The sequence below is a fragment of the Lonchura striata genome, chromosome 8 (assembly GCF_046129695.1).
Source record: "Lonchura striata isolate bLonStr1 chromosome 8, bLonStr1.mat, whole genome shotgun sequence".
In the NCBI taxonomy this organism is placed as follows: domain Eukaryota; kingdom Metazoa; phylum Chordata; class Aves; order Passeriformes; family Estrildidae; genus Lonchura; species Lonchura striata.
Genome location: NC_134610.1, coordinates 192,087 through 202,503, shown reverse-complemented (window position 1 = coordinate 202,503; position 10,417 = coordinate 192,087). Strand labels below are relative to the sequence as shown.

Sequence of the window (10,417 nt, the reverse complement as noted above, 5' to 3'; positions counted from 1 at the left end):
CTGGGAGGATCCCCTCCTGTCCCTCTCTCTACCGCTCCATCCTCCTCCCCGTATTCCCCTCACTTACCTCTCTTTCCCCCGTTTCCGTGTCCCCCCCCAAACTCGGCTCCTTCCTGTCCTGTCCCTGCCCTGCTCCTCCGTTCCATTCCCCCTCTCTCCCTCCTCTGTTCACCGTCCCTCTTCCTCCCCTGCCGGCCTTTCCCTTCCCCGCCCGCTTTCCTCCGCAGCCCGTCCTCCCTCCCCGACCTTTCGCATGCCCCGCTCTCCCTCCTCTCTTCCCGTCGCCCCTTCGCTTCTTTCCCCCGCAGCCGCGGGGCTCGGGGCGCCGGAGAATAAAGCCCCGAGGGCCGGAGCCCGGCGCCCCCCGGGCCTTGCGGGAGTCCCCGCACGGGGCCGGAGGCTCTCGGCGGATCCCCCGCGCCGCTCGGACCCCGCCCCGGCGCTGCCGGACCTGCGGCTCCGCCGGCATCGCGCTGCGAGCGGCCCCCGCTCTGTGCCGTGCCGGCCGTGCCGCGTCCCCGCCGCCTCTGCCGCTCCCTCTTTCTGGCCCTGGCCCGCGACAGCGAGGCGGGGCAGGAGCTTCGAGCCTTCTGGGGGCTGCCCCCCCTTCCTTGTTGCGGCGGAGTCCCTTTCTGGGGGGATGGACGCGTGGGAAGGGCTGGAAGGGAGTGCTGGGCTGCTGTCCGGGGCAGTTGGACTCGTCCTGTGCCTTCTTCGGGAGTCAGGGTTAGGGGCTGAAGACTCGGGGCTCTGATGTCATTTGGGGCACCCCAAGGTCGCTAGGAGAGGGACGCACACTGCGGTGGGGGAGCGGGTGGGTGGCAGATGAGAGGGGGGGTCACGCTGGGTGCCGTCCCGCAGAGGGACCCAAAGCTACCCCAAAATTCCCAGGGAGGGGTGTGTGTAGAATACTAAAACCTGGCAAGTGTTTCGTTTTCACAGGTATTGGTAAAGAATAGGAAGCTATGGCTAAACTAATTTGAAAAGAAGCCCTCTCTCGATCCACTCATTTGTACCCAGGAATGTAGGAAACTCTGACTGTGGATGGGCAGTAGTTTTGAAAATCATGCCGTAGCCTTTTTCTCTAGGAACGAACCAAGCGAGTGCCCTGAAACCAGCGGAGCAGCTGCAGGGGCTAAATGGAACAGAAAGGGCTCCCCGGCACCTTTTGCCTCCGTTCTCTGCCATTCCTCAAAACGTGTCGCAGCCCCGGAAGAGGCGTTTGTCATTCCAGCCTGCCAAAATAAAGACCTGTAAAATCCTAGCTCTGCCTTTTGTTTAACGTGTTCTTACTTTCTATTTATGTCATCACAGAAAGCAAGGAAAGAAGAAATGTGACTGGTTCCCACTATTGCTCCATGCAGGCATTTTTAAAGGCTTCTGTACTTCTATCCTCTTTTTCCACTCCAAGCTTCATTTTTCCCCTCCTTTTTCGAGGTCTGCTGCTTTGGGTGTCCCAAGGAGGGCTGGGTTCCTCAGCAGGGGTCTTAGGAGTTGGTGCTGATTCTGCTTTTCCACAGATATATCAAAGTGTGCTACCAAAGTGACTATTTTCTCCAGGGGAAAGCTTTCTCTCAATGACCATCAATGCATGTATGTGTTTTAATCGTGTAACCAGATGGATTAAGAAAAGCTGACACCCGTAGCAGATTTCTGTTGGATCTGTGTCTGTGAGAAGTGCGCTGTGTGCTGGAGAGGGAGAGACGCTGTTGGAGAGTGGCAACAGCGGCAGGTGTGAGCTGTTAGGATGATGGGGGCTCAGAGCAGCCCCAGGTGTGAGCTGTGAGGATGATGAGGAGGGGGCGGCTCCTCCGAGGGCTGATTTAGGGGGTTTTCCTCACATCGCTTTTGCACGGAGCTGCTGGAGAAGAGGAGTTTATGGGGGGCTCCCGGGGCTGTCTCCTGGAAGGACGGTGAGTGCTTCGGACGGGGTCTGGGGGATCACCTGGATATGCACTTGGAGACGTGGAGCATTGCTCAAAGGAGGAGCCGAGGGACAAACCCTTGTGCCGAGAAGCAGTAGCCAAACAGGTGAGCCGGTGCGCCTTTGTAGTGGGGGCTTTTGTCCTTTCCCTTTGAAATTTCGTCATCCTGAGGTTGAAATGGAGGGGTCAGTCCTGTGGTCCCGCCTTTTAAGAGGTTTGGATTGAGGTAAAATTCTCCCTTTTACCATTATTTGAGGCAGGCCCCTTGTTTTCTGCTCTTCTAGGGGACGCAATTGAAGGGGGGGAGCGCACGTTTCTGTGCCCTCGTTGGGGTGAGGTGAGCGCTGGAGCGTGGCGTCACTGTCGGGCCTTCAGAGGAAGGGAGCTGCAGCCGTGGCAGCGCTGGCAGGGCGGGGATCGCGCTGTGCCGCTGCATTCGGGGCGCTTCTTCTGCCCCCGGCCCGGCAGCGAAGGGTCCGGCGCGGAGCCCTGGCGGCAGTGCCGGGGCTGGCCGGGGCGGAAGGGGAGCTGGGCGCGGCTGGGCTGCCGCGGGCCCGCCGGAGCCGCGCCGGTGCGAGCCGTGCGGAGCCGAGCGGAGCTTTGGCCGGGCCGGCGGGCGGGGGAGGCGGCGCGGGCGGCGCGCCCCGGCGCCGGCCGGTGCCGCCGCTCCGGGCGCGGGGCTCGGGCGCCGCCGGGGCCCCCCGGGCCCGGTGCCGGCCCCGCCGGGCCGGGGGCAGCGGGCGGGGGTCTGCCGGCGCGGCGCCGCCTCTGCCTGCCGGAGGATCCGCTTTCCTGCCGGAGCCGCGCTGCGCCCGGGGCCGGGAGCGCGGCTCCGCATCTTCCAGCCTCCCTCGCTGCGCTGCTTTTGAGGAATTTATGGGATCCTTTTCTTTTGTTCGTAGTTGCTGTAGGAGAAGGGCCATGGTGTTACTTTTTGGTTGTTACGGTTCTTGCTTCAGGTGCGCATGACAAGGGGGTTTTTTTTGATTGAGTGTTGTTGGATTTCTTTTTGATCCGTTCTTATGTTTCTAAAGAATGTGTTCTTAAAGGTTTACAATGGTTTTTATGGGTCGTAGCATGAAGTAGACGTTAGGTTTTTAATTCGTTTGTGAAGGCTTTTATTAGCATGAGCATATGTAGTGTTTGTTTTGGTGGGTTTGAGGTAGTGTCCTGTAGTTAATCAGTGAGGTTTTTTTTTAATATTGATTATTGCATTCTTGTTTATTATGTTATAGGGGTTTTATGCATTTGGCATATTTGATTGCCGTGTATGTTTTATTGTTGCAGAGAGTTCGGGAGTTATTAAAATTGTTACATTTCTCTTTTGGCGACGTGTTTATTTCTAGGTGGTATTTGTGTTTTGATGGTTTGAGGCATAATGGGTTTATTGAGTTAGGAATAATTATTTTGTTGTTGTTAATATATATATATTTTTTTTTTTAGTTTGATGTATTTGGTTGTTGTTTTTTTATTAGTTTTATTTTTGGGAACATGGGTCTATCTATGGTGGGTCTTTATGCGCAGTTATTTTATCTGGGTGGTGAATTTTTTTTCCTTCGTGGTTTCGATTTTTTAATATCTGTAATTATTTGGTGGGTTTTTTTAGTTCATTTTATAGAGCATTGGGTTCTCTTTATGAGTTAGTGTAGTGGTAGAGTTTTGGTTATTTTTTTTAGAAACGTTCGGGGTCTGTTGTATGATTTGCAGTATAGTAAGTTAGTTGGGTTTTTTTTTTTTTCATTTTAGTGGTTTTTGTGATTTGCTGTGTGGATTTCTATAGGTTGTTTTAAATGTTTGTTTCGTTTTTGTGATGTGATAAGAACTGTTAGTGAAAGGAGTGTAGTGTGGGTTTTTTTGCTGGTAGTTGGTTGGCTGGTGGAGCCTTTCTGAATTTTTTGGATGGTATTGGTGGGAATTTGATGCTGTTTGTTTTGGCATTTTATTTTTAGGAATTGGATTATAACTGCAAAGTTTTAACTATAACTCTAATGAAACAAAAGAAATGCATAAATATGAAAATGGAATATAAACCTTCAATTTTAAATATAAACGGAATACATATAAATAAAACATGTAACATAAATAATGTTATCCATTACTATTAGGTATTATATTGTTTGATATAGAGTATTTTATATGTATATATAAATACATATAAATAGAGATTATAAATACAAGCAAAATAACCATATAGAGTTGTATAATTAATTCGTGTGGATATATAAATATAAAAATTACAAAATAATAGAAATCAATGCAGTACATAATGCATATTTTACAGTACATGTGTTATTATAACGCATTATATGTCATAAATATTATATATCAAAATATAGTACCTCAATATATTGTGATAGAAGATATAAGTACTATTAAAAATAAAATATAGAAATATTTAAATATCGTTTAAAATAAAGGGGATTTTTATTTTCTATTTGGTAGTAGGTAGGGGTTTTATTACAAAAATTATAAATATAAATAAAATAAAATTAGAAATCTATGTGTAGAAATATATCCTAAATACATTAAGATCTATATAAAAATTCAGTGGTAAGTAAATATAAGTATTAGCAGTATGTACGAAATAGAGTTTAAATAATAATTTATCTATCTTGCTACCTTATAATATATATAATATATATTTATAAATACATCAGTGTAAAGTAGAAATACAAATGTGACTATAATGATGAAAAATTATATGAATAATCAAGTATTGCTTATAGACAGAGCTTTTTTTTTAAATTTGGTTAGAGACGGGGCTTTAATAGAAAAAATATGAATATACATTTTATTTTGATATCGTTCTAAATATGGAAATATATATTCAATGTATACAGATATATATAAAAATATAAAAAAATAAAAATAAGTATTAGGAAGAGATAGGCTATAAATAACATCATACATCAATCTACATTTAAAATGTAAATTTGAATATAAATGCAAAAAATAGAGATAAACGTAAACGGAGCTTAAATAATGGGATTTTTTTAAAGATTTTGACTTGGATGGAGGCAGGGGTTTATTTTAAGCAATATAAACCTTCTAGAAATCTAAATCTAACTATAGAAATATATAAGCAATATATTAAGATATGTACTAAAATAGAATAAAATATAATAGAAATAAATGTAAGAAATTATAAAAATTCAGTTATACATCAATATACATTATAAATCCGAATGTGAATATAAATATGAAAAATATAAAAATAAAATACATTGAAATGCAGTTTAAAAGAAAAGGTTTTTTCTTTTGGTTCTTGTTGGGTTAGAGGCAAGGGGTTTTTTTTTTGTTGGCGTTCTTTTCCGCGCGGGATATTTTGGGGCATTTGCTACCGAGGATGTTCCGGAGGGGACGGCGCCCGTTCTTTTTGCCGCCTGCCCCGCCCGCGGCCCCGAGGCGAGCGGCGGCCCCCGGCGGTGGCGGGCGGCAGTGCTGCCGCCTTGTGGACAGAGGTGGGTACTACAGACACAGCCCGCGGGCGCCATCTTGGGAGTGGCTTGGCGCGGACTCGGCTTGACCTTCTCAAGAGGGTGCAAAAACGAGGACAAGAAAGTCGAGGACCCGTGTCTGTTTTCCACACTGCCTGAATTGCCCGCACCGCCGGCGCCCCCCTAGGGGATTTTCCGCGGCAGTTCTGGTGCCGTGCACACGGGCTGTGGGGTCAGCAGCACCGCGAGCCTGCGGGATTTTGGCACGAGCCGACAGGCATCGGCAAAACGCCTGTCTCCGTCAAGGTCCTCACGGGCCGCCATCTTGCGAGTGCTTGTCGCGCACTCTCTTGACAAGTGCTGCCGCCTTGTGGACAGAGGGTGGTACTGCAGCCCCCCAGCCAGCGCCCGGCAAAACCACCGAGACGGGGCGGGAGCGAGCGGCGAGTGGGGCGGTGTCTGTGAGTGAGGGGAGGGCTGAAGGCGGCTCAGCGGCGGCGAGGATGGCGGCGAGGGCAGCCCGGTGGGGCCGGTGCCGGCGGGCGGCGGAGGCGCGGTCGCAGCGCTCCCGGGCCGCGGCCGAGCGGCATCGGAGCAGGGCTGCGCCGCCTTTCCCGGCCCCGCGCCCCTCTCCAGACGCCGGGAGCGGCCGCGTGCCGGAAAATGCCGCCGGGGCGGCGGAGCGGGGCCCTGGCTCTGCCCGCCCCTCCTGCCGCCCTCCTTGGAATGGTTCGAGGCGTTATGGGTTTATTGAGGTAGGAATAATTATTTTGTTGTTGTTAATTTAATGTGGGGTTTTTTTTATTTGTTTGTTTTTGTCGTTTGATGTATTTGGTTTGTAGAGCAGGAACTGCAGACAGAATCCTGCAGAAGTAATATGGAATTTGTCCTCCCAAAACCCACCCGGCTTCAAACCACTTTCAGCACGTGGTCTTCCTTAGCAGCACATGGTTCCCCCATGCTTGAGAGGCGCTGCACTCTACTTTTCTCTCCACCTTTGCTGACAGATCCTGCTGAAGGCTGAGGACAAAGCCCTACCGCTACACGGACAAAGCAGCAGACCTGGTTCGGGAAGCCAGCGTGCTCCAGGTTGCTACAGGACTCTGATCAAACATCAGCATCCCCGTCTCTCACATTGATGGTATGTGGTAACCCCTTAAGAACAGAACTCCACGACTTGGGGCTACCTTTTCTAACCCTAAGCAACAAACTGGGGATGGATAACTCTAGAGATCCTGTTATGTAAGGATCTCCAGGATTCAGCCCTCCATGTGTCCTTGGAATCAGCAGAGTTTCCACTTTACTCCCAGACGTAATTTTTGATGTGGTTGTGCCACTTTAACAGTATTTGAAATCTCTCTTCGTGTTCTTGCAGCAGCATTATTGAACTACAATGGAAATGTAGTCCTGCCTGAAGCTGTTCACAGAATCGTGGAATCCCAGAAGGGTTTGGATGGGAAGGCACCTTTTTTTAAAGCTCATCCCGTTCCACCCCCTGCCATGGGCAGGGACACCTTCCACCATGCCAGGGTGCTCTAAGCCCTGTCCAGCCTGGCCTTGGACACTTCCATGGATCCGGGGGCAGCCACAGCTTCTCTGGGCAACCTGTGCTGGACAGCAGCTTTGAAAGGCAGAATGAAGTACAGCTGTGATTTTTGTGCTGCCCCCAACATTGTATTGCCTGGCAAATGTGCCTTTGAATTTTTTTTTTTTTTTTTTTTTTAAGGTTTTCTTGTTTGTTTTGTTTGCTTTCGTTTTTTTTTTTTTTTTTTTTTTTTTTTTTTGTTGTTGTTGTTGTTTTGTTTTTGGGTTTTTTTGGGAACTAAAAAGATACCTTGTGTTCCTGGAATGTTGCATTCTACCTCTGTTGTTTTCCCAGTTAGTCTGGATCCTCTGCTTACATTTTTTCCTTCACTTATTAGATGTCGTGGATATGCTGGCTGTTCTGATGGAGGGCAGTGATGGCTTAGATGAGGAAATTGTGTTCTCTTTAAATGAAGGCGTGATTATCCAGACATTTCCCTTCAGTGCTGTTGTCCCTGCTGCATTAGCAGCCAGGAATATGCTGTTGCTTCAGTCTGAAAACGGAACAGGTACAGTTTTTTTTTTTTATGTTTTATGTGTCGTTTCTAGCAGTGGAGTGAAAGTGGCATCATTTCTACTCTCTTGTAATAATTTTTTACCGTTTATAATTTTTTACCTTGAGGCATGTTATTACCTTCCCTGCAAGCAGAAGGAGGTGCAGATTGATGGTGTTTTGTGCTCAAGAGGGGCATTGAAGCTCTGTAGGTGCTTCTGCCCTAATTCCCTGACCCTGAAGAGAAGGGACACTGTCCCTGCATGGACAGTCTTGGTCTGGAAGTAGTTGGCCTCAGTAACACAGCGTTTTAAGGGCAGAGCATGGCGATCAGGAGAGGAAGGTGTTTCCCGTGCCTGTGGGCAGCTCTTCCCGAGATCAGGGAGAGGGGACTGCCTTGTTAAGTAGGAAATGGATGCGTTTCCCAAGGAAAACTTCAGAAATTAAGCTCCAGGGGCAAATACTGCGAGGTTCTACTACCTCCTTGAGGACAGCGTTAAAACCACAGGGGCATCAGCAGGGCTTGGAACAGGACTGGCCAACCGCAGAGCACCTCACGAAGCCCTCTCTGTGTATGTGGCAGTCGAGTAGCACCTGGGGGGTGCTGAAAGTCCCAGTTCTGACAGAAAATTCTGTTTAACTTGTACACGTTGGCTGGGTGTATCCCCCCAGTACAGCTCGGTTCTTCTCTGAGGCGGTGCCTGGCAGGGTGTCTCCCTGTAAAGAGACGGGCGTGTTTTTGGCACAAGACAGCGAAGGTGGATTGTTTGCTTCAGCAGGAGCTGATGATGTCTGGAGGGTTTTTCAGGTACCTCTGCAGTCAGGAGCACGTGTCTAGGTCACTGCGAACACTTTTTGATCTCGTTCAGTTCTTTTCTGCGTGAGGCTCTGTGGGCTGCTGGCAAGGCCCAAAGTAAGGAAGGTTGCCCCAGTGTCCGTGCTCATGTCAATAGTTTAATTTATTTGGCTTTTCTAGGAGCAGATGTCGTGGAGGACTTTGTTGCTGTTTTCACTGGCCTCCTGCACTCTCCGAGAGAGCCCCTTTCTCCCTGCTTGACGTTCCAGCTCTGTGACAAAGCTGCTAAGTATCCTCAGCTCTACCAGTTTAACCGATACTATAGACTCTGGATGCCCAAGTAGTCCCAGGAACCTGTGGTATGGAATACCTGAAGTCACTGAATTCTTGAGCCAGTATTCCTATAAAATCCTCACAGTTGACAGAGGTTACATTTCCATCAGGAACAGCGTTTTTATTGAGGAGGTAATTCTGCATCCTTGTTGATCGTGCTGGGGACACACGTTTGCTCCAGGGCTTTTCTCTGATGACACAAGAGGTCTCTGTGGTGTTTGGGAGGCGATACCAGGCCTCAGGGCTCATACAGAGACTCCTCAGCAGGCACAGCAGAGCCTGGTGTGCGCTGTGGCCTCTGTTTACAGTGCCCGGAGTTCCCCCGGGTGGGTGGAGGATCACAGGCCCCTGGGCTGGGTTTGGTGAGTTTTTCTCAGTTCAGCAGTGTGAACACTCCAGATACCCCTGGGGACACTACTGGACAGCTCTGTTCTAGCAGGACTGCACGCCTGTGCTCCCAGAGCTTCAGTTCAGAGCTCATCTCAAACCAAAGGTGGCTGAAGAGACTTTTGTTTCATACTCATCACTGTTTTTCTCTTACGCTTTTTGTTTCGCTTTGAACAGTTTGAAAACCACAAGGAGGTCAGGCAAGAGCCTTCTGTGGCACCGGATTCTGTATTTGCTACTTTGCTGAAGGGAGCCTGGGAGAGAGGAAGCAGTACCTTCCTGGAAGATGGTGTTCAGACAAAGTGGAGAGACTTGGCTTCCCGGCTCCCCCCACCTGAGCAGCTTTTGTTGGGAGTAAAGCACGTGCTGCTGTACCTTAAACCTACAGTGGAGAACTTCAGCAGATAATACTGTAGTGATGCTTGGTTTACTTTATGGCACAAGTTACAAATGACTCAGCTGCTAAAACTTAGGTTCCAGTGCTGTAGCTCTTTTTCCTCGACTCGCCTCCGAGGGTACGCAGCACCATACAAAACTGCACCTAATTTGTAAACAAATGTCAGTTGTTCTGATTATTGAAGCTGGGCTTTATTCAGTTGTGTGTGCTGTGGCCAGGTCCTTTGTACAAATAGTATACGGAGGGTGGGGAAACCAGAACTGCACATTCCTTGTGATATGTATGGGATTTTGGGGGGGGTTAAATGAAAAGGAGATGCAAAATGAGGGAATTGCTTTTAGATGTAACTATTCTTGTCCTAAAGGAGCCATCAGCTCTGTCCCGAGAGTTGAGTTACAAGTGTGTGTTGAAAGAGCCGCAAGCCTTTAGGGGCTGCAATTTGTGTGCCCTGGAATGAGGTGCCCTGAGGAAATGTGTGAGCCGGAGGGAGCCGAGCTGTGGGAGTGGGCGAATGGAGGCGGGTGCGGGCGGGAATAGCCGAGCGTGGCCGAAAGTGGCCGGGAGGGCCCGTGGAGGCGAGTGGAGCCGAGCTGCGCCGAAGAGGCGAGTGGGGCCGAATGCGGTCGGAAATAGCCGAGCTTAGCCGAAAGTAACCGAAGCTGGCCGAGGAGCCGAGCGTAGCCGAGCGGCTCCGAGTACAGCCGAGGCGAGCCGAGCTTTGCCGAAGAGGCTAATCGAGCCGAATGCGGCTGGTAATAGCCGAGCGTGGCCCAAAGTAGCCGAAGCTGGCCGAGGAGCCGAGTCCAGCCGAACCGAGCCGAGCTCGGCCGAGCGCAGCAGCCCGGGCAGGGCGGGGCGCCGGGGCGGAGCCGGGGCGCTGGGAGGATCCCCTCCTGTCCCTCTCTCTACCGCTCCATCCTCCTCCCCGTATTCCCCTCAGTTACCTCTCTTTCCCCCGTTTCCGTGTCCCCCCCCAAACTCGGCTCCTTCCTGTCCTGTCCCTGCCCTGCTCCTCCGTTCCATTCCCCCTCTCTCCCTCCTCTGTTCACCGTCCCTCTTCCTCCC

At 49.7% G+C, this 10,417-nt stretch overlaps 1 long non-coding RNA gene across 3 annotated transcripts; it reads left to right on the top strand.

Moving 5' to 3' along the window:
- Window positions 1-1,994: 1,994 nt before the first annotated feature.
- Window positions 1,995-9,678, top strand: LOC144246681 (uncharacterized). 3 transcript variants are annotated; one of them, XR_013340347.1, is made up of 3 exons: window positions 1,995-2,031; window positions 6,370-7,455; window positions 8,416-9,678. It is a non-coding gene; the product is annotated as an uncharacterized LOC144246681 (long non-coding RNA). The 3 variants fall into 3 exon arrangements; XR_013340348.1 differs by lacking the exon at window positions 1,995-2,031 and having other exon boundaries at window positions 5,992-7,455; window positions 8,416-8,700; window positions 9,133-9,678; XR_013340346.1 differs by lacking the exon at window positions 1,995-2,031 and having other exon boundaries at window positions 5,992-7,455.
- The last annotated feature ends 739 nt before the right edge of the window (window positions 9,679-10,417 follow it).